The sequence below is a fragment of the Calliphora vicina genome, chromosome 5, assembly GCF_958450345.1.
Source record: "Calliphora vicina chromosome 5, idCalVici1.1, whole genome shotgun sequence".
Classification (NCBI taxonomy): domain Eukaryota; kingdom Metazoa; phylum Arthropoda; class Insecta; order Diptera; family Calliphoridae; genus Calliphora; species Calliphora vicina.
The window spans coordinates 107,562,725-107,585,893 of record NC_088784.1 but is presented as its reverse complement, the minus strand read 5'-3'; the positions used below and the strand labels follow the sequence as shown (position 1 = coordinate 107,585,893).

General features: G+C 29.6%; 1 protein-coding gene across 1 annotated transcript in view; it reads right to left on the bottom strand.

Annotated features, from left to right (window-relative positions):
- KCNQ (KCNQ potassium channel) overlaps positions 1-23,169 on the bottom strand; it is a 130,269-nt gene that overhangs the window by 41,793 nt on the left and 65,307 nt on the right. The gene's annotated exons all lie outside the window — the stretch shown is intronic.

Here is a 23,169-nt window from a genome sequence, read left to right as displayed (position 1 = left end):
TAGCCACAACAAGGGTTTTTAACCTGTCAATGAGGAGCGTAATAATACCCAATGCTGAAAAATTGGTCGAATGATCCCGTTGTTAAAACCTGGGAAAATTAGGAGCGTGGGACTGTCACCTATACCGAAGACACTCGAAGTTCTTCTTCTTCCTCAGATGACTCGTCAACTGCCAGCAGCTTGTCACCAGAATAGATTTCGTAAGATGCATAGCACCAAAGCAATATCCGCCATAACGGACTGGCACTTGACCTGTCGAAGGCTTTCGACACCGTCATTAAGGCCATACTCTTCCAGGATATCCTGCAGTCCATAATGCCCAATAATACGAATACGAGATGGATAATGAACTGTCTGAGTGAAATGCAGTCGTTAGTGAAGTTTATGGACAAATTCTCAAAACCCCGTAGAGTTAAACAAGGAGTCCCTCAGGTCGAGGTCCTGTTTAACTTTTACCTCAGGTCACATCGTTGATGAGCTTTGCTGTATGGTAAATGGTTATCTCAACGAAATCCACAATTTCTTCACTACACGTAACCTGTTGTTATCACCAAAGAAGTCATCGTCGGAGGTAAAACTCAACTTAGGCATCATGGTCTACACCGTACAAATTCCAACAGTGAACCACCCTAAAATCTTGGGTGGTTCACAGTTGGAATTGATAGCCTTTTTATCTCCTCAGCACATGCCACTGCAATCACGCATAAACTGCGAAATAGGAACAATGTCCTTAGGCACTATCCGACAGCACTTGGGGTATGGACAAAGAAACCTCGCTAGCTACCTACAAGACGGTCAGTTGTCAACTATGCTGCTCCTGTGTGGTCGCCTTCATTGAGTGATACTCAGTGGGGAATAGCTGTCAAAATGCAGCCTTAAGTACCGTCACAGGCTGCCATCAAATTACCTCCGAACACCACCTTCACGAGGAAATTAAGGTTCTTTCGGTCAAGGAACATAATGTCATGTTGACGTAACAGTTCCTTCTGTGATGTTACCGGAGGAGTCATCCAAACTTCGACATCAACAAGTTGGAGTCTCCTCCGAGGCTGGTCAGAGAGGACCTACGAAAATACGAGGAGAGAATAGTGAGGTATGTGCAAGATTCATTTGATCGTCGCTCGTATATGACAGTTTTGAACGACATTCATAGAGATGCCATCAATTCCGCGGTATCAGGATGGAGCAACAGGCTTAATGTCTTTTGGTCCCGTATAGACCGTGTAGTCCTCAACTTATGGTCAGCCTGTGTTCAGGGTCCTCATGACACCCTTCACATATTCAACTATCCATCCCACGATACAATAGAGAAAGAGAGTTGAACAACTTGTTAATATAATCCAAGATTAATGTTCTCTTTATGCCGACTATTAGTCTAAAGACCAATCGTTCATATCATTCATATGAAGCCATCATCATAATCAGCTAAACATTTTACAATAGGCCCTCTATTTTATGTAAAATTTCTCCTTAACCAACCTTCAACAATTTCATCCACCACAAACATGCCGACAGACATTAAAATTTACATTCTAGCTGATCTTTTTATTTTTTTTTCTAGTTTTCGGCAGCACACAGAGTAGAATGTTGACAACGACCTTGCAGCCAAAAATAATATTTAAATTTCTTATTTGTTGTGTGGTGTTGTGTTGTGTCGAGACGACAAACACGGCTGCCTCTGTAAATTTCAGTATTTTTTTTTTCATTGAGGTTAGTGTTACATGAGTTCGTTGGCTGTGACCTTTGTTTAGCAGATAAACTGACAGACACATAGAACTGGCCCAGATAGATTTTATATTTAGCCAACATCTTCTATTAAGATGAATTGGTTGTAAAATAAGAAAAATTTTATGTGATTGATGTTCAGTAATTGTGATCATTTACTAAAGGAAAATTTATTTGTGCGTAAAATGTAATGGATTTTAAAAGCTTTTGTATCAACCTGAAATTTAGTTGGATTTTTGAATTTCAATATATTAATACAAATTACAAAAAAAAAATCATGCTAACGATCACAATTACTGAATACTGAATTAATTTTTTAAATTAATGGAAAATTTTCTTAAGAAGATTTTAAAGTATCTTTACACTTATGGCTATAATAACAAGTACACTTCAATGTTTTCTTTTTCTATTATTGTCATTCAGTTTGTAATTTCCACAACATTAATTTTCACCCCATAGAACTGGAGGAACCCGATTTTTAAATTTTGATCGGGGATCCGAGTAGAATTTTGTAGAATTTTGCTATTGAAAACGAAGAAAATGGGTCTATAAATGGTTGATATACGAGCAATAATACACGTCAGTCTATATCTGTTAAGCTTTCAGATAACTTATGGTCCAGGATATTTCAGATAATATTATTAAAGATCCATTTTCCAACTTGCCATCGCGATTTATTCTTTAACGGCGATGCAGCTTTCAAATAAAGTAAATATTTTTGTTATTTCATAAATCCTTCAGAAATATTCTAGACCGACTTGTTATCCGTTTTTTTTACTGAAAATCGAATTTTTTTAAATCAAAAAATGGCTTTGTCGATTTGAAAGTGTTCAAAGCACATATCTGTCATTTATTCTTACTTAGTTATTGAACATTATAGTGTAAACAACAAAGTTTGTTTTGCTTCGAAAATGTTGAATTTTGTGACAACAAAGCGTCATATGCGGGAAGTTTTGCTTTACTTCTTTAATTTGTTCACCAAAGCTTATGGTGAATGTGTTCCATCGGTTTCAACGGTTTCAACGTGCGAGAGATGGTTAGTACCGTTTAAAAGTGGCAATTTTGACACGGAAGACAAAGACTGCCCAGTCCAGCCAAAAAGGTTTGAAGACCAAGAATTGAAGATTGTTGTAAAACTCAACAAGAGCTTGCAAAATCAACAGGATTCATCCAAAAGCAGGAAAATTGGGTACCATACGAATTGATGCTGAGAGACCTTGAAATACGATTGTACATGTCCGAAATGATGCTGGAACGCTATAAAAGAAAATCATTTTTGCACTGAATCATTACTTGTGATGAAAACTGGATTCATTACGATAACCCGAAGCGTAAGAGATTGTATGTGAATTCCGACAACCAGCAGAGTCCAAACCAAAGCCAAATATGCCCTGTATTTGGTGGAAGCAAAAGGTCCTATCTATTATGAGCTGCTTAAATAAGGCCAGACCCTCACAGGGAACCTGTACCGAACGCAACTTATTCGTTTAAAGTGAGCATTGGCCGAAATACGCCAAAACATGAAATTGTAATACTCCATCATGACCACGCTCGGCCACATGTTGCAATACTGCTAAAAACTATTTAGAATGAAGTGGTTGGGAAGTTTGGTCCTACTGGCTTTATAGTCCAGTAGGATAAAACTTCTTTCTTGGATACGCTTCACTTTGCTACAGAGTATCCGATATTGGCTTGATTCGTACTTCGCCTCAAAAGATGAGCAGTTCTTTTGGCTCGTAATCCATATGTTGCCAAAAAAATGGGAAAATGTCATACATTTGTATTGTACAAATGTTTCAAAATAAAAGTTTGAAAAAATCCCGCATATTTAATATGTAATACTGAGAAATTACAAAATCTTGCAATATATAGCTCTGAGAGTAATTTGGGTGATCCGAAAAGCAAACCTAAAATGGTATTTTTTGAGAAACACTTAAAAAATATTGTCTTCTGAGGGATTAGCAAGAATACCGACTCAAGTTGTCTCTTAATAACGACTCTAGGGAGGAAATCGCGATAGGTATGAAGAAATGATCTTAAATGATATTTGATGATTTGATCACCAATTCTACCAATTTTACCAATTCTATTCAACTATTGGATTATACATGTTAGTTCTTCTATTACAATATTTCATAATTATTTGATTTTTATCCTGCTATCAATCCCGTGCTGGGAATGACTTTATTTATTAATTTTATAGGTTTAAATTTATACAAATTTAAATTTCAGTTTGAATGAAATCATTTAACGATATTTTAACTAGATTGTATTAAAGGCCCCCTGTAACTAACATTGTCGCCCAATTAACAGATAATTGTGAAATTCAAAAAAAAAAAAAAACCTTCATTTAGTCTTTATATCCACACAGTCAGTAAAATTGTTCTTTCATAACTGGTTTTACGGGAGAGACAAAGGAAAATTAAAATAAAAACAAAGAAAAAAAACATGACTTCGTGCAAAAGCTCTTTTATCTTCAGCACAACCTCTTCAACTTGTGCATTTTAAAGATACGTAGTATCTGTGTTTATCGAAAATACGAGGGCGTTACTGTAATTCAATGTAAATGTTTTTATTTTGGTAAATAACAAATTTCTCGACAACTATAATATACTGAACACATAACAAGGTTGTCCCGTCGTTCAGTAAATAATGTCCTGCTAAGAACATCATCAGCACTCTTCATGTTCTTTTAGTATCAGTTGTAAATATATATTTATTTATCTGAAATTTAAAAGAATCACAATTCAAATCTAATTTTTCTATTCTAATTTTTTAAAAAATTACTTCTTCATAATATAACCACAAGAAATATTGAATAGTGTTGGGGATATTTAAAAAAAATCAAGTTTATATAGACTTTCTTTCAGTGTTAGCCTCGTATAACTGTATAATAGTAGTTAGTTAGTTAGTGTTGCACTCGTACTTGTTTTAAATTGTTTATATTAATATGTATATTATTTTGCTGTTGGTCTTTGTGTTTGTTTATATACAATATCTTTTCACAAATTTTTTTTGTTCAGTTTAGAAGTGCTAATACTCGTTAATTTAAATATGCCTTGATATTAGTCACTCCCTGCACTTCTTACTCTTTGGCACCCCTTCATTTCAACGCACTCTCTCACTCGCTTTTGCCATGGCTTTTCTCTATTTGTATCTCTCCCCAGAGTGTAATAAGCTGTTAATAACAAAATAACAAAAGCTTTTGTGAATATAAACATTGGAAAAAAGCTTTTTTATATTTCTTTACCCCAAAAACAGCTGATTAAACTAAACAATAACGTATGTTTTGACGTTTCCATCCCCTCGGCCAAATAGCCAGCCCATGGTTGCAATTTTGAATTTGTTTGGTGATTTTTATGAGATGATAATGTTTTTTAAAGAGCGAGCGAGTGAATGAATTTGAGTGAAGTGAGTGAATGTTTTAGGTCGTTTATTTATGTTTTATTAAATGTGTTCTGTCAGTTTATTTTACTAATGATTCCACTAACCCTTTTTTTTTGCTTGGTGTTGCTGTTGTTTGACGTGCAAAATAAGTTGATATATGTACATCAATCTACATTGACCGACTTATTTTCACAAAACACTTGCATACAAACAAACATAAGTCATTTTCACCCTGAGCAAAAATTTGCATTGAACAAAATAACGAAATGAAGATAAATGAGGAGGCTTTGGGTGTTTTATACTAAATGAATGGCATATTCTTTGTCAGGGATTTAAAAATATGCATTAATACATATCGCCATCTAAAATGCAAAATAACGTAACAACAAAAATATTTAAATCGAAATTTTGATAATGATGAATAAATTAAAAAATAATAAAACAAACTTTATATCAGAGATACTTTTCTTTTTGAGAAGGTTTTTTCTCCATCACTTTAATCCATTTTAAAATGATGTTACGTCATTTTGCATTTTAGTTGACGATATGTTACGTTGAGGAAACTTATTTGAAAGCTGGCTATTTCAATATATTTAAAAGCTTATTGTAAAATAAGCTTTTAAATATAAATTCAAAATTTTGAATTTATTAAAAGCTGGTTACCAATTTGAAACGGTTAAAGGGTAACGGTAACTAGTATTATTTCGGTAATTATATTTGCAGTTATTTCTGTTAAGATATTTTATTTTTTTATTTCTGTAAAAGTAGTCTTGGTGAAGTGTTTTTGGCTTAAATGTGGCTTTGCTAAAAATCCATCCATCTTTTTTATTTTGCTAATACATATTCAGCCCAATTATGAATAAAAATTCCCTGGGACTTTTTTCCCTATTCCCATTTTTCCTATTCAATGGGAAAAAATTCCCTGGGAACAAACTGATTAAGTTATTTTAGAAGTTATTTAGATTTGGATGTTCATAAAAAATATGGATATTTCCACAGATAGGTCCACCGGAATCGAAAATTAAAATGTTAATAAATAATTTTTTTTTCTAAAAATAACGATAATTAAAATGTTCAGCCTCTAGATTACAACAAGAACGCGACATTATAACATGAACCAAATCAAGCCAATCTTGTACTAAAGAGACAATATCATTAACAGAAGCAAAGAGCAAGAAATAATAATATAATATAAAGTCTTTGCCGCTATTCTTAATTCATGTTCATGTTATAATGTCGCGTTCTTGTATTAAAGTCATCGTTGGTTATCAATACTCCATGATCGTTGTAATCTAGAGGCTGAACATTTGAATTCAAATCAAAATTGTTTATCACTGTATATAATAATCACATCAACAATTTGAATTTGATTTTCATAGACATCTGTACAAAAATCTGTTTCAGGAAACTCAGATTTAAATAAAATAATTTCTAGAATATATTGCAAATCAAACACTTTTTATAAAAAAACAAGATTTTTTACATAAATCATTAAAATGATTCAAAAATTTAATAAAAAACGAAATTTTCACCAAAAATCTAAATTTCCACTAAAACTCCAAAATTTAAATTTTACAAAAAATTAAAATAAAATGATTTTTTTTACTAATATATCCAAATGTGCACTAAAAATACCAATTTTCATCAAAAATCCAAATTTTTACAAAAATTCCAATTTTCACCAAAAATTCAAAATTTTTACAAAAAATCATAAAATCACTAAAAATTTTCATATACAAAAACTACAAATTTACTCTAAAAATTCAAATTTTTAAAAAAAAATCAAAATGTTCAACAAAAAATTCAAATTTTCTCAAAATTTCACTAGAAATTTTCAAATCTCACAAAAATTAAAATTTTACTAAAAATCTAATTTTTACAAAAAAAGTTAAAATTTTCACTAAAAACCCAAAATTTCACTAGAAATGTAAATTTCATAAAATATTAAAATTTTTACCAAAAATTCAAATGTTCACTATAAATTCAAATATTCACTACAAAAATCTAAAATTTCATAAACTAGAAATTCAAATTTTCACTAAAAACCCAAAATTTCACTAGAAATTTAAATTTTTATCAAAAATTCAAATGTTCACTAAAGGTTCAAATTACAAAAATCTAAACTTTCATAAAAAATCCAAATTTATTCTAAAAATTTAAATTTTCCAAAAAAAATTAAAATTTAATATAAAGATTTTTTTTTACTAAAAATCATATAATTTCGTTATAAATTCCAATTTTTACTAAAAATTTAAATTTTCATGAAAATTAAAAATATTCACAAAAAAAGCAATCTTCACTAAAATTAAATTTTTTGATCAAATATTCACTAAAAATTCAAATCCTTACTAAAAAAAATTGTAAACTCTCATAGAAATTTTCCCCGATTCAAAACCGTTAAAGGCAACGTTAACGCCAAATTGGATTGTTTAGCAGTAACTTATGTTAATAATGATATTAACTGAATTATTAAAATACAAATTATTTATAAAATATCGATAACGGTAACGATTAAAGTAACGGTTTTTTGGCTGCAAATTTTTATAGTGTAATAACATAAAACAAAAATTTTCAGCCAAAAAAAGTTTTTCTTCACAAACTTTCTTGTCCAAAATTAACATATTTTAGGACTCCGTGCAAAGGAAAGACTTTAAAGATTCCACACTTTTAAGAGTCTGTGCGAAGATTTTTTGTTTGGTTTTCATGCTGAAAATTCTGACAACTAAACACATGTAGTCATCGTAAATTCATTTAGGGAAAAGCCATGTTTCGTGGTTGTTTACACCACACATTTTGTGTAGCAAATGTGGTAATTATAGTATTAACATTGGATGGCTGGCTGACTGTTGGTTGCTACGAATATAAATGCCATTCATTAATGGCCACCAGGATGGATGTCAGCAAAGCAAGTGCAAAAACAACAACAACAACAACTATAACAAAACATTTCAAACTAATGTAGACCAAATTTAACAAAATAGCTAAAAAGTAATAAAAAATAACAATAAAAAATAAATGTAGAATATAATATACATATTCATAGTACATAGATATTATACATATACATTGTATATAGTACATGATAAAATAGTTAATTTTAATATATCTAAAAAAAACAACAGCAACAAAATGTATTCGTAGCATGTTGCAATACCACAGCGGTGGTAAATTGAGAGTATATGTATGTTCTTTCTCCAACACTTCATTCTTCAACTCATACCAAATAAATAAATAAATAAATAAATAAATAAATAAATTTTCAAAAACACTAGAAATATTTTCCATACCACAAACAACCAACCAACTAAATAACATGAAATTTATGGCAATTTCTTGTTCTAAATTAAATAAATAAAAATAAATATGCATGTAAGTAAGTAAGCAAGCAAGTAAGTACATATTGGACTACGACGACGAGAGTGCGATTTGATTGTAAGTGCTGTGATGACGAGTTCATACTGTGTAGTTTTCTTGATTTTTTTTTTATTATTTTCATTTAAATTTTTGTTGTTTTGACTTTTATTTTCATCGTGTTATGGAATTCTCGATTTCATTTTTACAAGTACTACTCGTTGTAGTCCTGGTACTGCTGGTAATAAGTACCATCTTTATACTACAGCAGAAAAACCAACCTTCACCTTTCTTCAAAAAAATTAAATTACATAGAAATACAGAAATATTGCACCATCTGCGCCATTTCGCAAAAAATAAGTTACATTTTGAATGTGAAATTAAATGGGTTGCCAGGTTTCAAAGCTTTTTACATTTGCTATTAAGAAAAATTGAAAAGAAGCCTGGAATAAGGAAAATGTATAGATTAGTTTCCTATTATAAGAAAAAAAATCAAATTTCGTCTTCCCTCTATTATTTTCCTGTTAGAAGAAGAAAAATGTACTAATAATACCCCTTTAGAAGTAAAAAGTACCACTAAGTTCCTCTTTATGCATTTGCATACTTCTCAGAATCAAATATATGTAATCAAAGTTGATTTTGACGAAAGTTTATGTTATGCAAAATTTAGCCTCAATGGATCAATGTCCATTGTCATGCTATGAAACTAGGTCTACGATTTAACGATTACACCAAAAGTTTCCATAATGCAGCAGACGGTACCTCACTTATTCTGTCAATGTCCGGGATTGATATATTTGGCTCTTCCTCTTATGCTTGTGAGAGTCATCGTGGAAGAATACTGATACATCTACTCATCAGTTTCTTGATCCACTTTTTAGAAAGACCATTTTGTCAAAATTGCATCTTCATTGGCTCTTTCATTAAGAATAAAATAAAATTTCCCAAATTTAGCCATTTTGGTCCCTGTTATATCTCCCATTGAACGTGTTTTCATGACTCTTGCCATCTTGAATGCTCTGTTTACCATGTTAAACTGGTAGCCGATGGACTTGATTGGCTCTCAACTCTGTTGAGAGTCTCAGTATTGGAGGTTTGCGGTCTGAATAGGACTCCGGTCACTCCAGAATCTTGGATTACTATGAGACTATATATAGCAATGTGGACTAATGAATACGAAGACCTTTATTTCATATGTAATTGTCCAAACTCATCCCGAGTGGGTTTGATGCTTATCGGACATTAACCGTTCTACATCTGGGGGCCAATTCTCGTTCTGTGAAACGGTGAAATAAAAAAAAACTTTTCATATTATCATTTCACAATTACACAAATTGCGATTCCCGTTCTTTTAATGATTTTTCATTTCACTTGTTCTTTTCATATAAAAACATTTGAATTTATTTATAATTTTTTCACTAAACGAGAATCAGAAACTATGAAAACATGAAAAAACTTTTCATTTCACCATTTTAGACTTGAATGTGGTTGTTCAATGATGACTCTATAAAGGTGAAATAGAGTTGGTGGTGGTGACCTGACCACTATAGAGAACATGTACGGAACGCAACTGATTCGTTTGAAGTGAGCTTTGTCAAAAAAACGCCCAGACATGAAACCGTAATATTTCATCATGAAAACGCTAGGACACATGCTGCAATATCTATTAAAAAAATTTAGATAGAAGTGGTTTGGGAAGTTTTGCCTCACCCGCTCCGTCCGACTATTATTCGTTTGGATCGATGCAAAACGCTCTCTCTGGGAATAGATTATCCGATATTGGCTTAATTCGTCGTTGACCTCAAAAGATGATCAGTTCTTTTGGCGCAGAATCCATATGTTGCCAGAAAGATGGGAATAGATCATAGCTAACAATGGCCAATACTTTGAATAAATTTATATTGTACAAATGTTTCAAAATAAAAGCTAAACATTTGAAAAAATCCCTCATCCATCCAATATAATATGATGATGCTTTTTATACCCTTCACCTTCGTGAGAAGGGTATATATAAGTTTGTCATTCCGTTTGAAATTTCTACATTTTTCATTTCCGACCCTATAAAGTATATATATTCTGGATCCTTATAGATAGCGGATTACGTCATGTCCGTCTGCCTGTCTGTCTGTTTAAATCAATTTTCTGAAGACCCCAGATATCTTCGGGATCCAAATCTTCAATAATTCTGTCAGACATGCTTACGAGAAGTTTGATGTTTAAAATCAGCAAAATCGGTCCACAAATGGCTGAGATATGAGGAAAAAACCTGGACAACCTCGATTTTTGACCTATTTTTGACCCATATCTGGATTACTAAGTTATTAATATAGACAATATGGATATCTAATGATAGATATTTCAAATTCCATTGCAACGATTTATATAATGCTAAGGTAAGATGGAGCTACAATGGGTCAAAATCGGTAAAAATATTTTTTAACCCGATTTTTTTTTTACCAAAATTTTTTTCTCTTAAATATTTAAAAAATTTAAAAAAACAATTCGAATTTTTTTTTTACAAAAAATTAAAAAATTGCTGTGTTATCTAGTAAATTCGGCAGATTAAAAATAAACTAATTTCAAGAAATTTAATTTCCCACATCCCTTCAACATCTGAGTTTTTGGCAACTCTTGTATATATACTTATGTATGTATATGGATATATGTTTTTATCAATATCAAAAGTAAGTATGTATTCGAGTGCCATTTATTTCCTTTTTTATACAGCAAAAGATTTTCATCAAACACAACTACAATAAAAAAGAAAGGACGTGATGCACTGAACTCTTAACGAATTTTTGTTGGTTCGTTCATTCTTTGTCCCAAGCGCCCCGACCACCAAACAAACATAAGGAATATGTATATATGCAATCTTAAATACAACAATGATTTCAAATACGTTTTCGTACTCGAACGGTGTAAAAATGTATCAATCAATATCATTGACACAGTATTAATCAATGTGATTGACTTTTGAATTTTAACATTTAGATTCATATCCATTCATTCATTCATCCAGCCATCCATCCAATCCATCGCAATCGTAGTCATATGAGTGAGGTAGAAGAGCATTCACGAATTAGACATTCATTTGCTGGTTTTATAATAAGTAGATGATACTTGTGTGTCGAAATGTACGAGGCAAGCATTCTTAGAGACATGTAAATTTAAATGAGAAAATGTTTTGCTGATGAATTTGTAGCTAAAATTAATCGCTCTGGTGACGTGCTACATGTTCAATCATAATTGAATGGTTTTATCACAAAATGAATGAATATACATACATGCTGACATACAAGCATTTTCCTTTTTTTTTTTACTTTTATCGTTTGGGTTTTAATGAAATCAATCACTTGAAATTAATTTAATCAAATACTAAGTATACTACTGTTCAATATAATACATGTGATTTTTAAGCTTGTTTAATTATACACTTGATTATTATTAATTAATGTTTAAATATTGGGTTCTCATTTAGATAATTACTTAATATTTCCGCCTAATTAATTACATAATTAATAAGGTTAATAAAACAAAATTAATTAATTATTAATTTAAATTGTTATTGTATTTAGAATATGATTTTCATGTTGAATATTTATGCTTTCATTCTATATCTGTAAGTCAGAATTTTCGAGGTTATGCATATCACAATAATTAAACAAATTCTAAAAATAACAAGTTTTTTTTTAAAGTTTTACAAAGGATATCTGAGATATTGAATATGGACAGAATACAGAATACTTAGGATCATAAGTGGGGAAGCAGTTTGAAGCAGTTAATTCTCAATAATTCAATGTTAAGCCCTAAGAATGATAACATCAAGGACAAGCAAATGGGTGCACCGATAGTCCAGATAATAGTGTGCTGGACTATCAATCTGAGGGTAGCGGGTTCGATTCCCAACCAAAAGGCTTCTCAGTTTGAGTTTGTTTAATAAAAGACAAGAAAACTCTGTATACTATGTGATCTCAATGAGGATATGAATATGAAAGCATTAGGAGAATGGTGAACTGACTTTTAAGCTGTGTCTAAAAAATGAACTTAAAATAGGAGGACAAATATTTCCCCACAAAAGTGCACATAAGACTACATGGAGATCTACTGGAAGTCGTTGTGAAACACAAATTAAATGGATAAATACAATTGTAATAGGAAAAAGCCTTCAACACACATAAACTGAAATCAAGTGATAGCAAACATTTTTAAGTCATCTTATGATTTTGGGAGAATATCATCAACAAATTACAGATACTTGAGAACTTTTACAAAAGGAGAACATGATCCAAGTCAGAAGCAAATATCAGTAGGAGGAAATATTACGAACGAATTGGCGTGAAAGCTCTAATTGCATGCGAGAAAGTATTATTAGAAACCAATCGAAGCCTGATTTTTAAGGCCAATCGAATAAGTATCTAATATCCGCGCAAATCTAATCTAAAACAAAATGAACTCTAGGCTGTGCCTAATCTTATATACCCTTCACCATATTATACTTCAAAAAAAATTTCAAATATTTTTAGGTAACAAAATTAATTTTTTTTTCCAAAATGGTTTTTTAAATTTTTTTTTCGTTTTTTAATATTTAGCGAAAAAAAAACTTTTGGTGGAAAAAAATATTTTTTCCGATTTTGACCCTTTGTAGGTCCAACTTACTATGGCGTTGCAAAGGTCTTTGAAATATCTATTTAGATATCCATATTGATTATATTAATGACTTAGTAATCCAGATATAGGTAAAAACAAGTAAGAGAGCTATATTCGGCTGTGCCGAATATTATATACCCTTCACTAAATTATACTTAAAAATATATTTTTTTTTAAATATTTTTATTTAAACAAAATCAAAATTTTTTTTAATGTTTTCAAATTTTTAAAAAAAAATTTTTTTCCAAATTGTTTTTTAATTTTTTTAAAAAAAAGTTTTTTCAAAATTTTTTAAATTTCTTTAATTAATTTTTTTGGAAAAAGAATTTATGACAAAAAAAATTTTTGATGAAAAAAAAATTCGGGTTAAAAAATATTTTTTCCGATTTTGACCCATTGTATGTCCAACTTACTATGGTATTATATATGTCGTTGCAAAGGTCTTTGAAATATCTATCATTAGATATCCATATTGTCTATATTAATGACTTAGTAATCTAGATATAGGTCAAAAATAGGTAAAAAATCGAGGTTGTCCTAGTTTTTTTCCTTATATCTCAGCCATTTGTGGACCGATTTTCTCGATTTTAAATAGCGACCGAGCCGGAAGATTTTCGGAGATATTGCTGTATGAATCGTGTATGTAAGTTATTTGGGGGCTTCGGAAAGTTGATTTCAACACACAGACGGACAGACGGACATGGCTATATCGATTCCGCTATCTATAACGATCCAGAATATATATACTTTATGGGGTCGCAAATGAAAAATGTGGAAATTACAAACGGAATGACAAACTTATATATACCCTTGCCACTCATGGTGAAGGGTATAAATAGGTAAAAAATCGAGGTTGTCCTAGTTTTTTTCCTTATATTTCAGCCATTTGTGGAGCGATTTTCTCGATTTTAAATAGCAACCGGCCGGAAGAATTCCGGAGATATTGATGTATGACTCGTGTATCTAAGCTATTTGGGGGCTTTGGAAAGTTGATTTCAAAAGACTCCGCTATCTATAGGGATCCAAGGTGAAGGGTATAAAAATTATATATACTAAAAAGTGAGGATACTGTTATATCCAACGAAAAACTGCTACCTACATATTGTTCACACTTTTCTGCTAGTGTAGACAGCAGGTAACGTTGCACCGCTCAAAGAGTTATTTCTGTATTAATGTAACTCGAGGAAAACTTTAATTCAGAACATAAGGAATCGAGATCACTAACAAAATCCCTTCAAAGTGATTAAGCTAATACCCATGGATAATAACTATAAAGTATTAATCTGCAGAGTTGTAGGTACTCTAAGCGATAATTTTGAAGCAAGTACCCCCATTTTCTCAATCGCTGGTAATGGTAATGTAAACAATAAAGTTCGAAAAAGTCGAAGAATCGACAAATATCCTTTGCCCTTTGGTAATTCCCTGCATTTGGTGGGAACAAAAGGGTCCTATCTATTATGAACTGCTGAAATCTGGGCAAACCATCACAGAGAACCTGTACCGAATACAACTGATTCTGGGATACATTCACGCCTCAAAAGTTGAGCAGTTCGTTTGGCTCGGATTCCATATGTTGCCAGAAAGATGGGAAATGTCATAGCTAACTACTTTGAATAAATTTATATTGTACAAATGTTTCAAAATAAAAGCTAAAAATTTTAACAAATTCCGCATTTTTAATAATCGAGCAATTTTTACAAATCACTCAAATTATAAAAAAAAATTTAGAGTTTCCAAAAAACCGAATTATTTCATAACCGCGGTTTCGGTTTTAAAAAATTGAAAACCAATCGGTTTCGGTTTTATTTCGGTTTTGTGATAATTTGTTAAATATTAATGTTATAGAAACAAAATAAGTTAATAATATAGGAAATGCTATACAAATTCACATGAGTTAAATGTGACTTTAGTGGTACCTTTTTTTAACATTATCTATAATAGTGGACCCACAATCATAATGCTGAGTGGGAATACAAAATGTGGGTATTTATTGTACTTTTTTTTATTCTAATAATAGGTTTCAAATGAGAATGAATCCACTTTACATGAAACTAGAGACAATTATCCCGAATTAGTATTAATTCACAAAGGGATACTTAATAGTACTATTTCTCTCTTCCAATTGGAGTGACGAAGCACACCGGGCCAGCTAGTCCTCCATACTTTTGTGAGATAATTGAAAATAACTAAGTATTTGTTAAAAAAATTTTGAATTATTGTTTATAAATTAAATAAATAAACAGTCATTTGATGTTTAATTGTCGGGAAATACTCGTATGATCAATATTTTTAAATGAGTTTGTATCATTCTTCATTAACAGGTTTTTCATTTCTAAATTTTGAATTATTATACTGAAAATAAATTAAAAGTGAAAACCGATGAATAATTGTCGGTTTTGGTTTCGGTTTTAGGCCTTGAAAAACCGCGGTTTCGGTTTCGGTTAAAACCGAATACGAAACTCTAAAAAAAATTACTTTTATTCAATTAAAATAAAAGTCGAATAATTGACAAACCTAGTATTCATTACTATTTGCAAACAGAATGAAAAACATATACTCATGGTGAAGTGTATAATTATGGTTTGCTAATCCATGCTCTAACAAATTGTATCTGCGTGTTTAATCACCATTTCGATAACCAGTTGATGCAGCTAAGCAGTTGACACTTTTAAACTTCATAGAGAAATCACTGCTTAGACTACCTACCAGTTGCTGAAAAGGGTAACTAGTATGTCACAAAAGCAGCGTTGTATCAGAAACTCCTTACTTTTGCAAACTATAGAGAAGTATTTATCAGTAGTATAATACTTTACTCCATATTTTACCAACCCTTGTACTTGATAAATAATTAAAAGGTTCCGGCCGATAATCAATGCTGGTTAATTGATAACAAAATTATATGGATTAAATCAACGTGATAAAGACAAGGGCCCTAAAAATAATTTTCTGACTAATTTTTTAATCATAAATAATAGTTTAAATGCATACAAGTGTTATTGCAATAAAAGTTTTAGTTTTATAGATTTAATACTGATAAGTGTAAAATTATTTTATGACTACAAAAAAATGTCTGCAATACACAATTGCAAAAACTTTCAGTAACCAATGATGGGCTCAAATGCTATTATAGTTAGTATTTGAACTCATTATTTTAGAAATGTTGTATTTAACGAAGATACAATTATTAACCCAGGGAGAAGGGGGCGGTATATGGGCGGTATTAGTTCCAATACTTTATATGAAAGGTACCTGTCATTTTAAGATGACTTTGGCCTCAGAAAGGGTAAATTTACACCTTTTACTCAAGCAATCCAGCCATTACTAAACTACTTCTAAGTAATGCTGGAGCATACCATTAGTCATTACAAAGTATTTGCTAAAAACTATTAAACTTCGAACCTACACCTTTCTTTGCTAACAGAGCAAAACAATAAATTAAATTAGAATTTATTTGAATTTTTTGTTGTATGCAATCAAAAATCTAAATTTATTTAAATATGTACAGACAAACAATTCTGGTTTACTTTTGTTATAATTAATTTGCAGTTTCCTGGAAATGAAATATAGAAAATCTCGCTTAGTCACAGTCTGCCTCAACGTTTGCAATAATAAATCAAAAAGCATCAATATATTTATTCTAGGTAAATACAATTTAATTTCATTTCAACTATAGAGACCCAGAAAATTATTATTATTATTACAATGAATATTAAAATTGATTTACAATGAAGCTAAATAAACAAAATCAAATATAAAAAAACTTGAACAAAAACATAATTTATGGTATATAAAGGGCTATTCCTGTGTTCAGTTACTTAATCAAATTTGGCAAGAAATAACTTTATTCTTCCTTAGCTATCTTTTATTGAGTAGGAAATTTATTTGAAGAATTACTAAGTGTTTAAGGTCTCGAATACCTAATAAGCGTTTTACCGAATAGGGCTGCTGATTATTATTATTATTTTTTGGTAGAGCAACATGTGTAAATAAGGAAATTTGAACTAGGAGTAATTTCCGTTTGTTGGCGTTATTTTCCCTGCAATTTTTTATTTCATTTCTAAATAAGTATTACATTTTGGTCGTCAATCAGTACCATGACGCCTGGAACGATTGTTTGGTAGTTTAGTGGCCTGGTTGGCTGCGGTTGGTGGGTCGTTTGGCCGTTAGTTAGTGACCGAATGTTCTAATCATTTTGTTTGGTTTTTCTATTTTCTAATGTAAACAATTGCTGTTTAGTTTAGTGTTTAGTTTCAGTGTTTGCTGCTATTGTTTTCTATCGACTATTTTATTGAAATCATTGTATTTATATCGAAAAACAATGAAAACACCAGCAACAATATGTTTTAAATAAAAGAGAAAAAAAAATTAACACGAATTACTAACAAAAACGTACACATTTGTAGTCTCCGCGGGCAGTGATGATGATGGTGATGTCGATGATTTTTATGACTAATTAAATTGTCCATTAAACATTTACGTTCGTTAGCTCTGTGGTGGACAGACAAAGGGACAGACAGACAGATTTGGGTATCATTAGCACAATACTAAATTCCAATTTTATTTGCCAAATAGTTTCATTTTAAGGTGATTTTGTTTAGTACATGAAATTATAAATAAAAAAGAAAAACAAAAATTGGGGGAAAAAATCTAGACGAATATTACAGTTCGATACTAACTAAATAAATAGTAGTAGTTCGATACTAACTAAATAAATATTTAGTTGCTGCAAATCAGAGGTACTACAGTCAGGTTCTTAAAATTAGCAGTTGCTATAAATCACAGAAGTTTTTATAACTATAGAAGTTTTTATTAGATTTAAATACATTTTTAATTTCCTGCAATAAAATGATTTTTTGCATAAATCATAATTTCTGTTTATGTTTATTTTATAATAAAAGGAAATTATTGTTGTAAGAAATATTACTCATACGACTCCACTATGGTTTCAAATCGAATTTTTATGGCATAAATTAAAATAATCATGTCAGAGCTTTAATTTCAGCACGTTTAATGTCCATGGCATATAAATAAATTTAAACAAAAAATAGTCAATTGGACCACGCCCACTAAATATGAAGGTATCCAAACTGAACTATTTTTTTATATGTAAAAGAAAATTATATACATTTTGTTTTATTTGATTTTTTTATGTTAATATTCAGATTTTTATTGATTTTTTTAAATTGTTGTCCAATCTGAAAGCATTTCGGTACGGGTAATCAAAAATTGTGCTAAAATAAAATGACAATTGTAGGAGTTTGCTGAAAAATGCTGGCGAGATATGAATATACGCTCAATATACACACTTTGGCGAACACTTCCACATTTAAACTTCCATGCAAGTTCGTGCCCAAACACAACTTTTCGTCCACGGAACTTATAGGTTATGGCGAGACCTCAAAACTACACAATCACAATATCAAGAATTACGACAAGTACTCAACAAAAAAAAAAATTCAAAAATATACCATGAAACTACTTAACTTGGGCTACATTTGCCATTTTTGAAATACTTTATAACTTTATTTTTTAAGGTTTGCTCGTTATACAATTGTAACACTGTTTTAACACTCATTTAAGAACACGTGTTTAAAGTTTCAACTTTGAAAGCCTAGCAGACGGCAGTTTAGCCAACTTTTTTTTTTAAAAAATATTTTCTTGATTGCTTGGAGTGAGTGTTGCCTTTGGGAAAATAAATAAATTTTTAAAAATTTTGTATTTAATGTTTGCCAGAAAAAAATCGATTTGGGACCATAGTGCACTCGTAGTACATTTACAGCCATATTCAAAACGAAAATGTGTTAACTATAGCTCTCAAATAGGGTACTCAATTGAATAAAAACTTTTCGAATAATCGCGTTAAAAATATATTTTTATATATTATTCGATAGAAATTCATTTAGTTTATATAAAAAAATTGAACAAAACTACTTCAATAGTTTATAATTTTATTCCAATATCAGAGCATTATGAAACCTCATAGCCATACCTAAATAAGAGCGTTGTTTATTTGTCAAAAATTTTCATGAACATATAAATTTCATGTACTGATAAGAATTTGGTTCGTATAAAGTTTGAAGACTGTCACAATTATAGTTCGGCAGATATTCGAAAATATCTATTTATTTTGGTTCAATTTACTTTTGCTCAATTGTTCCGAAGTAAATCTCATGAAGTTTTGCCGTTTTCACAATTATAGTTCACCAGATATTCCATAATAACTATTTACTTTGTATTTACTTGAAATTTCAAAATGAAAAGTAGCCTATTATTCCTTTCAGATATATAGGAACATACAGTAAAAATTTCAGAAGGATCGGTCCAAATAAACAGACATACATTAATTTTTATATTTATTTATATAGATTTCAGTCAAACACCTCGATCATTTAATCGATCATTCGAATCATAAAAAAATTATTAACTTTTATTCGATTAAAATAAAACTCGAATAATTAACATCCCTACTATGAAATCATTTTTAGTTTTTTGTTTAAAAAAAGATTTAACAATTTTTATAGACTTAAGGTAGGGTCACACATGACAAATATTTGACGAAAAAGACGTAACCACTAAATAAAATACCTTTGAATTCTTTTATTTATTTTATAAAACTTATTTTACTTTGGATGATTCAAAACAAAACCTTTAGTTTTATTTTAATTGATGCTGTTGATCTTACAAAACACTTGTTAGAGTAAACAGTCAAATATTTGCCATGTGTGACCTTTAGAATTATTTGTTATATAATTTTTGTGTTTAACTGTTTTTCACAGTTTTTCTATATATCAGTTATTTCTACAGAAAATTGCCTGAATAACTGTTTTTTTCATGGAAAATTATGTGTATAACAGTTTTTCCATAGACAAATTTTTGTATAATAGTTTTTCTATAGACACTTGTGTGCAAAACATTTTTTCTATAGAAAATTTTGGGTATAACAACATTTTCTATTTTGTATAACAGTTCTTTCCATAGAAAATTTTGTGTATAACAGTTTTTCTCTAGAAAAATCTATTACAAAGACAATTTTCTATAGACAAATTTGTGTATAACAGTTCTTCTTTAGAAAATTTTGTGTATATAAACATTTTCTATTTTGTATAACAGATGTTCTAAAGAAAATTGTGTGAATAACAGTTTTTCTATAGAAAATTGTCTGTAGAACAATATTTTCTATACAAATTTTTGTGTATAACAGTTTTTGCTATAGAAAATTATCTGTATAACAGTATTTTCTATAGAAAATTTTGTGTATAACAGTTTTTTTATAGAAAATTGTCTGTATAACAGTATTTTCTATAAAAACAATGTATAACAGTTTTTCTATAGAAAATTTTTAGCATACAAATTTATCTATAGAAAATTGTGTGTTTAAAAAAAATTTTCTATAGAAAATTGTATGAAAAAAAAATTGTAGAAAAATTTGTGTATCACAGTTTTTTTTAGCACACAGAATTTTCTATAGAAAATTGTGTTTTCATTACAAAATTGTCTGTATAACAAATTTTTCTATAGAAAATTTTGTGTTTAACAACATTTTCTCTTTTGTATAACAGTTTTTTCTATAGAAAATTTTCTGTATAACAGATTTTTCTCTATAAACATTTTTGTATAACAGTTCCTCTATTGAGAATTTTGTGCATAATAATTTATCTATAGAAAATTTTGTGTATAAAATAATTTTCTCTAGAAAAATGTGTGTGTGACAGTTTTTCTATAGAAAATTTTCTGTATAACAGTATTTTCTATGGATAATTTTGTGTATAACAGTTTTTTTATAGACAATTTTCTGTATAACAGATTTTTCTCTAGAAAAATTTTTGTATAACAGTCTTTCTATGAAAATTTTGTTTATAACATCATTTTCTATTTTGTATAACAGGTTTTCTATAGAAAATTATATGAATTACAGTTATTCTATAGAAAATTGTATGTATAGTAACAGTATTTTCTATAATTTTGTGTATAACAGTTTTTCTTTTATAGAACAACAATTTGTGTATAACACTTCTTCTATAGAAAATTTTTTTGCATAACAATTCATCTATAGAAAATTTTTTGTGTAATAGTATTTTATATTTTGTATAACAGTTTTTTCTATAGAAAATTTTGTGTATAACATAATTATTCTAATCAAAATACTAAAAAAAAAATTAAATTTTAGTACTTTGGAGATGAAAAAAAGTACTATTTGAATTTTATCGATCAAACATTTTATTTTCCATTACTAATTTAAATTATTGAAATCAGTCGACAAGCATAGCATCAGCTAAAGACGAAACTGATAAAAGTGGGAATAAGAGAAACTAAAGTTTTGCAAATTTAGCTAAATTTCGATTTTTAGAAATTCGAAAGTCCTATTGTTGATTTTTCACTTTAAGAATTTTTGTTAATAAATGTTTCTTTAAGTTTGCAATCCGTTAAAGAAAAACAAAAATATAAATACATAATAATGTTGAATGTGAAAAAGGTCGATTTAGTTTTTATTCAAATAATCATATAATTTATTCGAATAATCAAATAATTTATTTGAATAATCGAATAATTTATTCCAACAGTTTATTGATTAACCGTGGTTTTAAAATACTGAAATGAATTAGAAGATAATATTGTTTTATTATCAAATTGTTTTATTCGAATGTTTACAAACCCGGGTTTTGTTAAACGATTAATCGGCCTTTATGCGTTGTAAGACAAATAAATTAAACAGAGACAATATTAAAGCAAATGATTAGAATTTAAATATATGTACAGTACTCTTTTTATTCGAATATTTAGAAAACTCGGCTCAGGATTAATCGATTAATTTTTGTGCACCTTTAGTAACAATTTATTAAGAAAAAAATCGATTTTTTTAAATAACACAACAAATCAATATTTTGAAAAACTTTATTCGATTAATCTAAAAACCGGTTTTATTATTCGAATATTATTCTGTTTATAACAGAATCAAAAACCACTATTTTTTCTAAAATCATAATTATTTAGTTGAATATTGTAAAAAAGTCGGTTTTTTTAAATAACACAAAAAAATCAATATTTTGAAACCGGTCTAAAAACCGGTTTTATTATTCGAATAATCGGGCATTTATAACAGAATCAAAAACCAGTATTTCTTCTAAAATCATAATTATTTAGTTGTAAAAATTAATCGATTGTGCCATACATGTTAATAATTTATTCAAAAAATTGATTGATTAATCGTGGTTTTAAAACACTCAACTCAACAGGGTCGTGTTTAATGTATTTGAATTACGAGTATATTTGCTCTAAGTATATAAAATCTTATTTGAATACATTCAAAAATGTGACATTTTCTCTTTCTGGCGGCCACTGATTTAAATGTTTTGAAATCAATGCATTCGAGAGTTTCCACTGACACTTTCCACATTTTCATTCATGTTGTGCACATGTAAGTTCCTTATCTGTAATTTCAATTTCATACACAATTGTAAAAATAAGTCAATTATTATTGAATTTGTTTAATAAAGCAAAAGATTAATGACCGTGCTAAATTTACGCACTTCTCTGCCACAAAAACAATTGAAATAAAATACATAATAGAAATGTTTGTTTAGTCCATATAACAACTAACAAAAAAAAACAATTAATGGCACAAACAAAAAAAAAATACCAACAACAACTTTACAAATATTTACACTAAATAATACTCGTACAACACTGGTACTCTCTCTCTATCTCATCTACTCCATCCACACTATGACGCAAGTAGTAGGCCACGTCCATACACTTTTTACACGCTTATTTTCCAGCAGTTTTCCTTCATATTTCGCCGACATTCACGACTGAGTATCATCAACCAAAAAACATGTTGTAGTAATGTACAACCACTTCCACAAAAACATCGAAATACAAGGCACTGTGGCGCTGATAATATGGATAAGATATGGAAATACAACTAAACTATTAAGTGGAGCTATCAGTGTCCGCAGGATAGCCAAACACATTGTCATTTGACATGTGTTTAGTTTCTTAGAACTACTGAGAACAATTTTGCACTATGGACAGAAAACCCATATTTTTATATGGTTACAG